The following is a 13,361-nucleotide window of genomic DNA, read 5'->3' as shown; positions in this document are numbered from 1 at the left end:
TTAATGTTTCTCCTTAGTTCTAAATGTCATTTTATTGTTCTAAATACTCTGTTGAAATGGCACAAGAGAAAGATGAGGTTCTTCATTTTGTTGGTTGAAGGGATGCAACAACAAACGTTGCATGCGACGATAGTAACAAACTAAATTTTAATTTCACATGTTTCCTTTCAACTTACATGATTTCATCTCCATAAAAATGATTCAAAAGGAAAAGATAAACCTTTCCCATTTGTTGGCTAGAAATAACAAAAAAAATATGTCATTTGTTTTATAAATACAACTCCTCTCATGTCAATCATCAACGGTATAGAGGGAGAAAAGAGCACCCTTAGTTTGTGTTTGAGAGCGAGAGAGTTAAAGAAATGGGAAAAAAGATATTTGGAGTTCTTGCATATGCTGAAGATTTTGAGTACATGAAGAACAATTATGGTAGATATTTTTGGTTATTTGGAGAAATGTTAGGAGAAGAAGGAGAAAGTTTGGAAGCTTATAGAGTATTTTGTGGTGAATTTCCAGATAAGAGACAAATTTAGTTATTTGATGGATTTGTAATTACTGGTAGTTGTAGTGATGCTCATGAGACTGATCTACGGATTTGTAAACTTGTTAATCTTTTAAAGAAATTGAATTCTTTGAAGAAACAAATTCTTGTCCTTTGCTTTGGTCACCAGGTAACATTTACTAACTCTTTTTAGACTTGTCCTAATCTTTCTAGAGTTATATTAAATTATTACTTGTTTATATAATAACATTACCGTATAGATTTCGCATGAAGAATGTCACCTATCTTTCCCTTCCTTCCAATACGACCACACCTAAAGGCACTTGAGAAAGAAAGAGTAGAAGGCATCCCTACTTATAGAAAAAAGATAGAGTAAGGTTGAACGACCCTACCCAACTACCGAAGGTAAAATTGAATGACTTGTCACTTGTGGAGGTTATGTTGTAGACAAAGATTAGTCTTCCCAAGACTATTGATTTCTTACTGCCCATGGTAATAAAAAAATCACCTACCAAGTCATTAACTAGCAACCTAGAAAAAGAGGTAGAAAAAGTAATTGATACTTGACAAAGAAAGAAGGAAAAAGCAAGTGAGAATTAAATTTAAACCTCGGGACAATGTGTGCTGACCCAGTCAACGCATTTGACCCCGGGTCAACAGAAAAGACCGAATTAGCAAAACTCAAAAACTAAGTCAATAGACCAAAACTGTGTGTTTAACCGCGGGTTAACATGCGCTGAGTGCGCGCTTGACCGCAAGTCAGCCCGTGTTGACCGCGCGCTTGACCGCAATCAGCGCGTGACGATCGCCCGCTTGACCGTAGGTCAACTCGTGCTGACCGTACGCGGACTGCACACTCTTGATCGCGGATCAGCACGTGCTGACCGCGCGTTCGAGACAGCATGCGTGACCGTAATCAACATGCGTCGACCGCACGCTTGACCGCGGGTCAGCGCATGCTGCCCGCGCCTTTGACCTCATGGATTTGACCGCACAAGATCTAGCACGTCAACCAAAGTAACCAAAAATATTATAACTGGTCATTATATACTGGGAGCAATCTGAACACTATAAGAATTAACCATGATAAATATCATATTTTCATAAAGGCACCAAATTCTATTATAAAGGAACGAAATTTCAATCGAGATATCATTTTCTATTCCGTAACCAAAACTGTGTTAAAATATACATTAAAATTGTGTATCATAAGCTACGTCACAAACAAATGAAATAGTAGTAGACAATTTTGAGAAAAGAAATTTATTATTAATGTTTCTCCTTAGTTCTAAATGTCTTCTTATGGCTTCAAATACTCTGTTAAAACTGCACAAGAGAAAGATGGGTTTTTTTTTATTTTGTAGGTTGAAGGGATGCAACAACAAACGTTGCATGTGACGATGACAACCAACTAAATTTTAATTTAACATATTTCTTTTTAAATTACATGATTCTATCTCCATTAAAATAATTTAAAAGGAAAAGATAAACCTTTCACATGTGTTGGCTAGAAATGACAAAAAAAATATGTTATTTTATTTTATAAATACACCTCCTCTCATGTTAATCATCAACTGTATAGAGGGAGAAAAGAGCACCCTTAGTTTGTGTTTGAGAGCGATAGAGTTAGAGAAATGGGAGAAAAGATATTTGAAGTTCTTGCATGTGCCGAAGATTCCGAGTACATGAATAACAATTATGGTGGATATCTTGGGTTATTTGGAGAAATGTTAAGAGAAGAATGAGAAAGTTGGAAAGCTTATAGAGTATTTTGTAGTGAATTTCAAGATGAGAAACAAATTTAATTGTTTGATGGATTTGTAATTACTGGTAGTTGTAGTGATACTCACGGGAGTAATTTATAGATTTGTAAACTTGTTGATCTTTTGAAGAAATTTAATTCTTTAAATAAACAAGTTTTTGGCATTTGTTTTGGTCACGAAGTAACATTTACTGACTCTTTTTAGACTTGTCCTCCTCTCTCTAAAGTTATATTAAATTATTACTTGTTTGTATAATAACATTGTCGTGTAGATCTCGCATGAAGAATGTCACCTGTCTTTTCCTTCCTTCCAACACCACCACACCTAAAGGCACTTGAGTAAGAAAGAGTAGAAAGCATCCCTACTTATAGAAAAAGGAGAGAGTAAGGTTGAACAACCCTACCCAACTACTCAAGGTAAAATTAAATGACTTGTCACCTGTGGAGGTTATGTTACAGACAAAGATTGGTCTTCTCAAGACTATTGGTTTCTTACATCCTCAAGGTAATAAAAGAAATCACCTACGAAGTCATTAACTAGCAACCAAGAAAAAGAGGTGGTCAAAAGTAATTAATAGTTGACAAAAAAGGAAGGAAAAAACAAGTGAGAATTAAATTTACACCCCGGGACAATGCGTGCTGACCCAGTCAGTGCATTTGGCCATGGGTCAACAGACAAGACCGAGTAATCAAGACTAAAAAACTAAGTAAATAGTTCAAAACTGTGCGTTTGACCGCGGGTCAACACGCGCTGAGTGCGCGCTTGCCCGCGGGTCAGCCTTTGTTGACCGCGCCCTTGACCGCGTGATGACCGCGCGCTTGACCGCGAGTAAGTGCGTGCTGGTTGTGCGCTAACGGAGCGCGATTGACCGCGGGTCAGCGCGTGCTGACCGCGCGTCCGAGACAGCAGGCGTGACCGTGGTCAATACGCGCTAACCGCACGCTTGACCACGGGTCATCGCATGCTGACCGCGCGTTTGGCCTCAAGCGTTCTACCGCACAAGATCTAGGACTGTCCGCTTGGCGTCCGATCAGTATGCACCAACCTTACACTTTACCCACGACCATAGGCCCTCAACTCAGTCGATCGTAACCGACTCTCGTGGCTCACCAACCTTGGTTTATCGCGTCCCAAACCCGACTTTGACGATATTTTCGATATGTTGGATGATGACTTTTGTCACCTTTACTACCCTTTTGCTACTAAAGCTTAGAGACACAAGGATATCTAAAGAACCTAAACAAAAGCGTCGGGTAAGTCTGACATGGTCTATCGAGTCCCCGAAAATGTTTGCTTCATCGAATGCGACCCTTCTCCCTTCCACGACTTTGCGGGACACATGCCGGGTTACGAATACATATATTGTACTTAAATATTGTTTTATAATAATATATCCTATGTTGTATAAAATAATACATTTATTATTGTTATCGTCATCATTATTAATTAATGTCAATATTTTATTTCTTAATAAATATATTCTGTCTTAGTCAATAAATGTTTTTTTCCTATTGCAAAATCAGTATATTCAATAGTGTCCTCCATGTTTTAAAAGAAATTCTCTAGCCATATTCAAAGAAAAAACTATGAAATAACTTTGAAATTCAATAAAATTAAGATGTCTTTAATGCTTGAGGACATTGTGTCACAACCAATATCCTAGACTTCTGGAAATATTTAAAATATGCTAAAATAATAATGTCTGAAATCAGAAGACACTTGATAGCATTTCAACTAAAGTAAGTAAAAATATTATAACTGGTCTTTATATATTTGGAGCAATCTGATTACTATAAGAACTAACCATGATAACTATCATATTTTCATAAAGGCGCCAAATTATATTATATAGACACGAAATTTCAATCGAGGTATCATTTTCTATTGCATAACCAAACCTGTGTTAAAATATACATTAAAATTGTTTATTATAAGCTACGTTACAAACAAATGAAATAGTAGGAGACAATTTTGAGAAAAGAAATGTATTATTAATGTTTCTCCTTAGATTTAAATGTCCTCTCATGGTTCCAAATACTCTGTTAAAATGGCACAAGAGAAAGATGAGTTTTTCATTTTGTTGGTTGAAGGGATGCAACAACAAACGTTGCATGCGACGGTGGCAAGAAACTATATAAATTTTAATTTCACATGTTTCTTTTTAACTTGTATGATTTCATCTCTATAAAAATAATTCAAAAGGGAAATATAAACCTTTCCTCTGTGTTGGCTAGAAATGACAAAAAAAACATGTCATTTTGTTTTATAAATACAACTCCTCTAATGTCAATCATCAATAGTATAGAGGGAGAAACGAGCACCCTTAGTTTGTGTCTGAGAGCGATAAAGTTAGAGAAATAGGAGAAAATATATTTGGAGTTCTTGCATGTGCTGAAGATTCTCAGTAGATGAAGAACAATTATGGTGGATATCTTGAATTATTTTGATAAATGTTAGGAGAAGAAGGAGAAAGTTGGGAAGCTTATAGAGTATTATATGGTGAATTTCCAGATGAGAAACAAAATTAATTGTTTGATGGATTTATAATTACTGGTAGTTGTAGTGATTCTCGTGGGAGTGATATATGGATTTATAAACTTGTTGGTCTGTTGAAAAAATTGAATTCTTTGAAGAAATAAGTTCTTGCCATTTGTTTTGGTCACTAGGTAACATTTAATAACTCTTTTTAGACTTGTCCTCCTCTCTCTAAAGTAATATTAAATTATTACATGTTTGTATAATAACATTACTGTGTAGATCTTGCTTGAAGGATGTCACCTGTCTTTCCCTTCCTTCCAACACTACCACACCTAAAGGCACTTGAGAAAGAAAGAGTAGAAGGCATCCCTACTTACATAAAAAGGAGAGAGTAAGGCTGAACAACCCTACCCAAGGTATAATTAAATGACTTGTCACTTGTGGAGGTTATGTTGCAAACAAAAATTTGTCTTCCAAGACTATTGGTTTCTTACACCCCCAAGGTAATAAAAGAAATCACCTACCAAGTCATTAACTAGCAACCAAGAAAAAGAGGTAGTCAAAAGTAATTAATAGTTGGAAAAGAAAGAAGGAAAAAGCAAGTGATATTTGAATTTATACCTCGGGACAATGCGTGCTGACTCAGTCAGTGCATTTGACCCCGGGTCAACAGACAAGAGCGAGTCAGCAAAACTCAAAAACTATGTCAATAGACCAAAACTGTGTGTTTGACCGCGGGTCAACACGCGTTGCGTGCGAGCTTGACCGCGAGTCAGCGCGTGTTGACCGCGAGTCAGCTCGTGCTGACCGCGCATCCGATACAGCATGCGTGACCGCGTCCAACACGCGCTGACCGCGGGTCAGCGCATACTAACCGCGCGTTTGGCCTCAATCGTTCGACCGCGCAAGATCTAGGACTGCCCACTTGGCATACGATCAGTGTGCACCAACCGTACACTTGACCTACGACCAATAAGACCTCAACTCAGTCGATCGTAACCGACTCTCGTGGCTCACCAACCTAGGTTGACCGCGTCCCACGCCCGCCTTTGACGATATTTTCGATCTGTTGGAGGATGACTTTTGTCACCTTTACTACCCTTTTTGCTACTATAGATGAAAGACACATGGATATCCAAAGAACCTAAACAAAACGTCGGATAAGTCTGACATGGTCTATCGAGTCTCCAAGAATGTTTTCTTCATCGAATGCGAGCCTTCTCCCTTCCACGACTCTGCGGGACAGATGTCGGGTTGTGAATACAACAACACCAAACTCCGAACCAGTCTCCACGACTCTGAAGGACTACTTTCCAAGTCTCCGCACTCCGTCGACTTAAAGAGTGGGGGACAAATTGTATGGGCCAAAATTCGTTGCCAGGAGCGCCCCTAGACTTTTATGGTTAATGGGCTTACACGGTAGCCAAACCCATGAATTAATGGCTGAATGGGCCCGACCCATTTATCTTCAGGCACACCAAAGGAACAAGAGCATCAAACCTTGGATAAAGGGGTCAGTCCCCACCTCCTAGGCCGACCTCCTTCCGTACATTCGTCAAGGAGACGTTACAGTCATCTAAGACGAATATATCTCGAATACGCCCATTGGGAGGTTACAATATTCGTATTTATGGTAACAACTCCGGGCGTTACCACATTAAAGAGGACAGCTAGTCACCGGATGGCAGTCGACCACCCATGCTATAAAACGACTGAGAGGAGGATGATACGGGGTATCTGATTATCAACTAAGAAATCCGACTACGGATAAGAACACCCGACTTTCAAATTCACTCGCAATCGACTAACCACTTATTTTCTCTCTCGCTTCGACCATCCAAACCTTTCGCAGGCGACCGACGACTGCCACTACCCGCATCTCTTCACCCGATCATGGAAGACGAGTGATCTTTCTCTCTTGACGACCACTTGATCAAGCAGCTGACGAGTGATCTTTCTCTCTCTTGACGACCGCCCGATCAAGGAAGACAACTGGTCCTTCTTTCTCCTCACGACCAAGAGGTGCAAGCACTTTATCCTACTCGGCGACCAGAGAATTAGGCAAGTATACAGCCGGTTGTATCACCTTCTCTCCCAACGATCGTCTTATTCAGATAACGTATTAGACATATTTAACTCTATAGCTCAAACTCTGGTTTATAATTCTTATTTATTATTTGTCAAGTTTACTGATTTGCCCGTCGGAGTCCCCTTAAGCCGGCACCATCCCGGTGTCCCCTAGGATCTTACGGTCACGTTTGTTTTGTCTCTTTCGTCGTCTGTGCCCACAGACGTCGTCGGTGCCCACAGACGTCGTCGGTGCCCACAAGTATATTACACAGGTGAAGGTGCGACTTCCGGTAAACGGCCCGGTCCACTTGACTATTTGACCTGCGATTTCTTACCCTCACAGTTGGTTGAAGGGATGCAGCATGCGACGATGGCAACAAACTAAATTTTAATTTCACATGTTTCTTTTTAACTTACATGATTCCACCTCCATAAAAATGATTCAAAAGAGAAAGATAAACCTTTCCTTGTGTTGGCTTGAAATGACAAAAAAAACATGTCATTTTGTTTTATGAATACAACTCCTCTCATGTCAATCATGAACGGTAGAGAGGGAGAAAAGAGCCCTTAGTTTGTGTGTGTGTGTGTGAGAGAGAGAGAGAGAGAGTTAGAGAAAGGGAGAGAAGATATTTGGAGTTCTAGCATGAAGAACAATTATGGTGGATATCTTGGGTTATTTGGAGAAATGTTAGGAAAAGAAGGAGAACGTTGGGAAGCTTATAGAGTATTTTGTGGTGAATTCCCAGATGAGAAACAAATTGAATGGTTTGAGGGATTTGTAATTACTGGTAGTTGTAGCGATGCTCATGGGAGTGATTTATGAATTTGTAAACTTGTTAATCTGTTGAAGAAATTGAATTATTTGAAGAAACAAGTTCTTGACATTTGTTTTGGTCACCAGTAACGTTTACTAACTCTTTTTAGACTTGTAATCCTCTCTGTAGAGTTATATTAAATTCTTACTTGTTTTTATAATAACATTACCGTATAGATACATATATGTTTTTGAAATGGTTATTAACCCAAAATATGTCTTATTTCATATGTTTATATTGATGCAGATATTATGCCGTGCATTAGGGGGAAAGACAGGGCGAGCAATTTCAGAGTGGGATATTGGCATGACAACTATCAATCTTTTACCATCTAATACTGCATTGACTTCTCTAGAATTACCTACTACACTAGCGATAGTTGAATTTCATCGTGATGAGGTTAGCTATTCTAAAAGCAAAAGTTACATGTAACTCTCTACCACACTATATCTTCTCTATTTGAGTAGCTAAATCAACTAAACATCGATAAGAAACTCAAAAGAAACACATTTATCCCCCTCACAGGTTAAGGAATTGCTACCATCAGTTGAAGTGATGGCGTGGTTTAGTAAGACTCCAATCGAAATGTTTAGGTATGGAGATCACATCATGGGTATTCAAGGTCATCCAGAGTACAATAAGGAGATACTCTTTCACCTATTGGATCGTCTGCTCTAACAAAACTTTTTTCAGGTATATATTGATGAGATTTAAAAGACTTTCAAAGTTATCTCAACAATTCACTATATATACTTTGGTAAAGAATTTAGATGTTTTGTAAGATTTTTTAATCAAATAAATTATGTTATGTTATATAACATGAGAATTTTTTTTATGATATATAGGATTTTCGTGTTGAAAAGGCAAAGACTATTGTAGAGGCAAGTGGGCCAGACAAAGAGGCATTAAAGATGTTGTTTAGAAGCTTTCTCAAGGGTCATTTAAAGGTGAAGTGCTAAGGATAATGGCGTTGATGCTCATTCATCCGAAGTTGTGGACTTGTCTGACTCATCTACCTCAGATTAGTTAGTTGTAAGTAAGTTATTTGATAGTTAAGAACTCTTTAGTTAGTTAAGAAGTTTGTTAAAGCCTAATGAAGTCTCAACTTCATGCGTGTATATGAAGGCTCTCTTGTAATTGTTGAATGTTGATTATTGATCAATAAAATTCTACTTCTAATATTTCTCATTTCAAAGCAATCTGTCAATACTAAAACTAGTATTTAAAGAATAAAAATACTTATTTGAACATATTTGTTATAAATTATTTGTAAAAATTTGTCACGGAAGGATTGATGTTATAATAAGTGCTTCAAAACGGGAAAAACTATGTGAAAGAACAGAAATATTATGACGATGGAAACTTTTCTTTACGTATCTTTGTTCTTAACTCTCATTATTATTATTATTATTATTATTATTTAGGAATTGTAACTTATGAATATTAAAATATTTAGAAAAGAATAACTCAACGAGACAAGTTAGGTAGGTGGAGCAATTCATGCCTAACTTTTATAGAGACACATACTATCTTTGTTGATATTCTTAATGTAAGTAAAACAATAGATTAAAATCAAAACGAGATGCAATCAGATTTCAATGATAATCTAAGTTTGCAATTTGTTAGGCTGTGGCACTAGTACCTTAATATAAGTTTTAAGCTTCATACATAAACACATTAGGATCTTTAATCTCTATTTTCTAATGTTAGATTCATGAAGTTAAACTTTTATGACATTATTTGACATTTATGATGAATTCCCCATCTTTATCTTATAAGGATCAGATTTTTCACTGATGTGTAACTTTAAATTAGCCTTGTCTAAGTTCAAAGTCTGAATCCGATCCTGAATCAGATTAAATTTAAGAATGACATCAAAAATTTAAGAACCAGATTAAGTTTAGAAATGAAATTACTAATTCAAATTATACTAGCAGTCCAGAATAACCTTTATGATCTCGAGAATCTACAAGTGTATTTTTTTTATGAATAAGGCGACAACCTTAACATTTATTCATTGATTGGATCAAAATAAATGTCGGTTTATCTGCCACCAACTGGCTTACAATGCAATTTGGGACCTGGTTAAATTCTCACGAATTAAACAAGCCGACCATGATAGCTTCTTTTGCTAATATATGCGCCGCACGATTTAGATTGAGAACATAATATCATTTCGTACACTACATTCGGCATGAATTTCGGTAATTATAGACCTTATTTTCCAGGGTGGTTGTGTTTCAACCGACGAGCAGGATTTGATCACCCCCCACGCATCTCCTTCAATAATAAATGGGGTATCATAATCTTTCATTGCAATTTCTACAGCTAGTCTAGCTGCCTTCCCCTCTGTTTCAAGTGAACTTGATGCTAATATACTTTTTGTCTCCGCCAAAACGAATTCTCCTTTGTGATCTCGACACACTACAGCAGCAGTGGCCTTACCCATGGAGTATGCAGCGTCAAAATTTATTTTTAGACTACCTCTTGGCGGTGGCTGTCATCCATGAGGAATCTCTGTTTCCTCCTCTCTATCTTCCCTACTATTGAAGTCATCGGAAATTTGGAAATCCCGACACATATTTGATGCTTCAGTGATAATACCTGTACTTGTTGGCTTGGTTTCTTCAAACAACCATCTACTTCGTGCTTTCCAGAGAAACCACGTAGCATACAATCGTTGAATCATTGCGTCGTCCTCTTAGACCTTCTCGATCCATTCACATAACAGTTCAAGAAAGTTAGTAACCATGTCCAGTCGGACTGCCAAGGAGTTCCAAGTTTCTTTCGCCATTTCTAAATATGTGTTCTATGTCTTCGTCTTCTTCATTGCACCATGAACAACGTTTAGATATATTGTCATTAAATCGTAGAGCTTTACACTTTGTTGGCAGGGCATTATGAATTAGCCTCCAGAGAAAGAATTTCACCCTTGGCGCCACTCTTACCTTCTTCCAAAAGATATGTCATGTTAGTCCACCTGACAGTTCTATGTTGAAAGAAGTGCTTGGAGTCTCTTCTTCAATGGACCTTTATAAAGATTTAGTTGTAAAGTTTCCCTTCTCTGTATGAATCCAAACGATCTTGTCGACTACGGACTTTTTGCTCAAGGGTATTTGCCAAATTGCATTACATGATAAGTCTGTCAAAAATATTTTCTATGACTTCCTTTTATACAATGTAATTAATCTTATTCTTCTGTTAAGGTAGCCGTTTGATTTTATCCGAGTGTCTTTCTAATACTAACAGAAATATCTGTTAAGGTAGTTGAGATTTGAGAATAACTAATTCTTTTATCTTCTTTCTCTTCTCTATTACTAACAAATGAATATATGATGAACTATATAAAGAGCTCAACAGTTATCTTGGAATCCAATTGAAATCAAATTATGAAACTCTTCAAATTATATCTTTGTAATGAGTTAGATTGTATGTTTTGGTTCCTTTTATTTTCTTATTATACCCCGCTTACCTACTTAAAAAAAACTTTGCAAATTCTCATCTGTTAATGGTGTCGTCTTCTCAGACATTTTCTTATTCTTCAAATATCTGATCTTCCTATACTTTAATCTCTAATATTGCCGAATTTGTTTCTGAAAACTGGATAGAGCAAATCTTTTTCTTTGGAAAGATCAGTTTGAAACCATATTGATCACTACTGATCTCCTAAGTTATATTGATGGCTCCATTAATGCTCCGTCAAAGACAATAGTTGAAGATGATATTGAAATTCCTAATCCAGCTTTCATTCACTACAGAAAAGCAGATAGCTTTGTCATTTCGTGTATGAAAGCGACGTTTACAAGATCAATTTTTTCAGATGTATTAGGTTTAACAACATCAAGAGCTATCTGGAAATTCCTTGTTATGCAATATGTTCAAGAGCATGGAACTAAGATCTCATTCTTGAACAAATTCAAGATATTAAAAGAGGTGAATCTTTGATTACTATTTACTAACTAACTTATCTTTCTTTTAGTTTCTCACAGTGAGCAAAGAATGATGACTTCGGTAAGTGATTATTTGTAATTACGACAAGAATTTATGCCATAATTCATACCAAACTTTTTCGTGGGAAAAAACAAACTATATGATGACTTTAATTATCTGGGTAATAGGTAGCCAATTCATACCAAACTTTTAAACCGTACTGATATTTTTAGGGTTTTGGTATAGGAAGAGCAGTTTTTAGCAAAGGCAGTGCATTAGATAGAGAGAGCACTCTTTTTAGAATAGGGAGGGATAAGCATTTTTTTTTAAATATCCCAAATTTATACTTTGGTCCCTCCCATCAAACTATTTTGGACCAAAAGAGAGAGAGAAGAGAGTATCCTCCTGTTCGACTAAAAACCTTCGAGAGAGAAGAGAGAATTTTGTTCGACCTAAAATCTTTGATCAAATCAAAGAGAGAAAAGAGAGATAAACATCCTGAAAAGGAGAAAAGCCCTAAATCTGTTTGATTCTATAAAAAAAAAAAAAGATATAGAGATAGAAATCTAAACCCTAGATGACTAACACGATACTCATCTCCATAGAGAGTTTGTAATTCTTGTTATTGCTTAATTTCTACATAGAATTTTAGGGTTTTAACACTAATTAAAGCAATTTTTGAAGATTTCAAGTATCAATGTTGCAATGAAGAATGCAAACAAGGATGTAACTCGAAAAATATATAAGCGACGTTTACATAAAAGAAATTTCGCTTAGCATAAATAAAAATTCATGAATACCAACTAAAAATTTTAAAAAAATTCGGCCAGAGCGGTTGAAAAAACAGACTAATTTCAGCCATCTCAGCCGAAATTTGTTACTATTTTCAGCGGGACCGGTCGAAATTTGTTATCTTTTTCAATCGACCCAACCGAAACTTCTCATCTTTTTCAGCCGTTACACCGAAATTTGTTGTTTTTTTCACCCGATCCTACTGAAATTTGTTGCCTTTTTCAGTCGATCCAACTGAAAAATTTTTACGAAAAAAACGTCCTAAAACCTTAAAACGTTTGTTCAACCATAGAAGAAGACAAGAAAATGATATTTCTTTACCTGATACATATTATCTTCATTATAAATGTCTTTGTTTAAGTCGATAACTTCGTTTAAGTCGATGGTTTCATTTAAGTCGATGGTTTCATTTAAGTCGATGTCTATGTTTAAGTCAAAGGAATATTCTTTCTTGATGTAGGTTACCTCCTTCATTAACGATGGTTCCTCGTCCATGAGATCTTGAGGCATCATTAAAAGCTCGAAACTAAGATTATAGTGATGGTAAACTTTGCAAGTTTTTTAATACTAATGGTGATGTTGATAGTAGTGACGATATTAGGTTTTAGTTGTTTATGTGAGGGAAACTACAAGTGAGTAAATAAAATATTAGATTTATTATTAAGTTTTATCTAAGTCCTTCTATTTTGGCACAATTTATTAAATGATCCTTATAACGTCTTCCTTAAACTAATTTGGTAAAGGAAGGGTAAATACATAAATTGACCTTTCTAACGCACTGCCTTTACTAAATAGTGCTCTTCCTATACCAAAAGCCCATTTTTAATATAAGGTAAAAGATATATTCAAACCAAATCAGAATACAATCAAAGTCTTTTTTGTCACTTCATTCCTCATTTTCGAAGGAAAGAATTGAAAAACAACCGTGACTCGAGCTCACACTGTGAAGCGTAAGCTCGAGCTTTTCACTGTTGGATTGTTGAAGATCAATCCAGGTTACAGCTAGATTCC

At 36.4% G+C, this 13,361-nt stretch overlaps 1 pseudogene across 1 annotated transcript; it reads left to right on the top strand.

Annotated features, from left to right (window-relative positions):
• The first annotated feature begins 362 nt into the window (after positions 1-362).
• Positions 363-8,739, top strand: LOC147569131 (gamma-glutamyl peptidase 5-like; annotated as a pseudogene). The gene is made up of 4 exons (XR_015238560.1): positions 363-671; positions 7,875-8,027; positions 8,154-8,321; positions 8,474-8,739. The product of XR_015238560.1 is annotated as a gamma-glutamyl peptidase 5-like (transcript).
• The last annotated feature ends 4,622 nt before the right edge of the window (positions 8,740-13,361 follow it).

The sequence above is a fragment of the Eschscholzia californica genome, unplaced genomic scaffold (genome assembly GCF_041429995.1).
Source record: "Eschscholzia californica isolate CP2 unplaced genomic scaffold, dmEscCali1.0.p SCAF_1, whole genome shotgun sequence".
In the NCBI taxonomy this organism is placed as follows: Eukaryota; Viridiplantae; Streptophyta; class Magnoliopsida; order Ranunculales; family Papaveraceae; genus Eschscholzia; species Eschscholzia californica.
This window is presented reverse-complemented; position numbering and strand designations above follow the sequence as displayed.